Genomic DNA, 3,363 nt, shown 5'->3' with positions numbered 1-3,363 from the left:
CAGTGCCTGGCAAACACAGAAGTGGATGCTCACAGTCATCTATTGGATGGAACACAGGACCCCCAATGGAGGAGATAGAGAAAGTACCCAAGGAGTTGTAGGGGGCTGCAACCCTGTAGGTGCAACAAAAATATGAACTAACCAGTACCCCCTGAGCTCGAGTCTCTAGCTGCATATGTAGCAGAAGATGGTCTAATCGGCCATCATTGGGAAGAGAGGCCCCTTGGTCTTGTAAACTTTATATGACCCGGCACAGGGGAAGGCCAGGGCCAAGTAGTGGGAGTTGGTGGGTAGGGTAGCAGGGGTGTGGGAGGGGTATAGGGAACTTTCGGGATAGCATTTGAAATGTAAAAAAAGGTAATAATAATAAATAAATTAATTAATTAAAAAAGAATCATTAGGTCTTACTTCAAAAACATATACTTTAAATATTTGAAAAGTTTGAATGTAATAGACAGTATACTGTATAAATACAACTTACCAAAGCTAAATCAAGATTAAGTAAACTACTTAAGTAGGCCTACTACCCCTAAGGAAATAGAAGCAGTCATTATAAAAGTCTCCTACCCAAAATAAAATAAAATAAAAAATAAAAAATGCACTGACAAATACTTATAGTACAGAATTCTAAGAGAATTTCAAAGAAGAGTTGATAACAATACTCTTCAAAATATTCCACAAAATAGAAACATAAGGAACACTGACAAATTCATTCTATGATAACAAATCACCCTGATACCTAAACCACACAAACACTTAAAGAAGAATGAAAATCTCAGGACAATTTCCCTTATGAAAATTGATGCAAAAATGCTCAATTAATTGCTGGCAAACAGAATTCAACAATACATCAAAAATCATTATCCATCATGATCAAGTAGGCTTCATACTAGACATGCAGGGATGGTTAAAATATGAAAATCCATCAATGTAGCCCACTATATAATCAAACTGAACAAAAGGAAACCACACAGTCACATCATTAGATGTAGAAAATTCCTTTGAAAAAATCTAACACCACTTTATGATAAAAGTCTTGGAGAGATAATGGATACAAGGCACACTAAAGGCAATGTACAGCAAGCTGATAGCCAACATCAAATTGAATGGAGAGAAACTTAGCTAGATCAATAAGACAACTAAACAACATCAAGGGGATACAAATTGGAAAGGAAGAACTCAAAATACCACTATTTATACATGATATGTTAGTATATATAAGTGACCCCAAAGTCCTTCCAGAAAACACCTCCAGCTGATAAACACCTTCAGCAAAGAGGCTTGAAAAAAAATTTACTCAAATAACTCAGTAGCCAATGTATATACAAAGAATAATTGGGCTGAGAAAAAATAGGGAAACAACATCCTTCACAATATCAAAAATAGTATAAAATATCATGTAATTGTAACAAAGCAAGTGAAAGACTTATATGACAAGAACTTTGAGTCTTTGAAGAAAGACATTGAAGAAGATATTAGGAGATAGAAAGATCTACAATGCTCATGGTTTGGTATGGTTACGATAATGAAAATGATCATTTTACCAAAGGGAATATGCAGACTCAACAAAACTCCCATCAAAATTCCAACACAACTCTTACAGACCTTTACAGAACAATTTTCAATTTCAAATGGAAGAATAAAAATCCCAGGATTACTAAGACAATCCTGTGAAATAAAAACAAAGAAAGATCACTAAACTCAACATAAAACAAGTTATTCCAAGTATTATAGACCAGAAAACAGATAATAACCTTGAATGCATTTGCACAGGAGACAACTTCATGAACTGAGTGAGCATCAACAGCTGAGGCACTAAGTTCAACAATTAAAGAATGGGACCACATGAAACTAAAAAGCTTGTATAAAGTGAAGAACACCATCAAAAGTACAAAACAGCAGCCTAAAGAATCGGTAAAGATATTCAACAACCTTACATCTGACATAGGGCTGATATCCAAAAGGGAGAAAAAAATTGAGAATAGACAACAAATCACATAACCCAATTAAAAATGGGGTACAGATCTAAACAGAGAAATCTTAACCAAAGAAGCTCTAATGGCTGAGAAGGACTTAAAGAAATGGTCTGCATACCTCGTCATCAGAGAAACACATACCAAAATGACTATGAGATTTCATTTTATACCAGTAAGAATGGCTAAGAACAAAAACTCTAGTGACTTTACATGCTGATGAGGATGTGGAGCAATGGGAACAATCCTCCATTGTTGGTCGAAGTGAAAACTTGTACAACTAATTTCGAATTTAGAGTGTTTCTCAAAGAACAAACTTAGCACTACCATATTGCCTAGATGTATCACTCCTGAGCAAATGTTTGATGGACTTTATAGCCTACTACAGAGACACTCATACATCTATATTTAATGCTATATTTATAATAGAAAGTGGAATCATCCTAGATGCCCATCAGCAAATGAATAGATATTTAAAGTACACAATGAAATATTCAGCTATAAAGAAAACTAAAATATCAAGAAAGCAACAGATAAATAGATGGAATGGCAAAATTTATACCAAGGTGTCTAACTCATGAAAAGAAAAACAAAGTTTGTAATTTCTCTTTCATATGTGGTTTCTAGCAAACAAAAAACAAAAAATAAAACTTTTATCTTGTTCATTTTCCTTAGAGCACACATGGAAGCCAGAAAAACAGAAGTGGGTCTCTTTTGTGAAAACAACATGTTATTGCATGAGAATAGTATATTACAGGTAACATAATGGTAGAGGGATAGAAAAGATTAAGCAGGAAGGATTTGGGGAGTTTAAAAGACAATGGGTTGGATGGCTCACAAAAAAGAACATATAAGACATATGGAAGCCTGCTACTTCATAACTTAATTTAAAATGAGAAGGTCATGTAAAAGAAGAGGAAGAATGCTGGGATAAAGGAATAAGTGCAGATGGAGGTAAGGAAAGGAAAATTGAGGCAGATGTGGGTGGGTTAAATAAAAGAGTTGAAATGGAACTATCCTAAATGACAAACACTGTTACTCTCCAGAGATATGAGTTTTTAAATAAAAAATGCAGTACAAGGCACAGGATATCTCCCTACATGGGCAGTCTCTTGATGGCCTTTCCTTCAGTTGTTGCTCCACTCTTTATCCCTGTATTTCCTTTAGACAGGAGCAATTCTGGGCTAAAATTTTGGTGATGGGTGGGTGGGCCCTTCCTACAACTGGGGAGCCATGCCTAACCTCTGGATATGGTCTTGACAGTTTAAACTGAGGTTCCTTCACTTATGACTCTAAAGTGTGTTAAGGTGAAATAAAATTAGCCAACGCAATTGCTCCACCATAACTTGCAGACAGAATACCCTTACAGACCAAAGAACTTGTTGCTGGT

The sequence above is a fragment of the Mus pahari genome, chromosome 18 (genome assembly GCF_900095145.1).
Source record: "Mus pahari chromosome 18, PAHARI_EIJ_v1.1, whole genome shotgun sequence".
Classification (NCBI taxonomy): domain Eukaryota; kingdom Metazoa; phylum Chordata; class Mammalia; order Rodentia; family Muridae; genus Mus; species Mus pahari.
The sequence above is the reverse complement of the archived record's forward strand: the minus strand, read 5'-3'. Positions refer to the sequence as shown.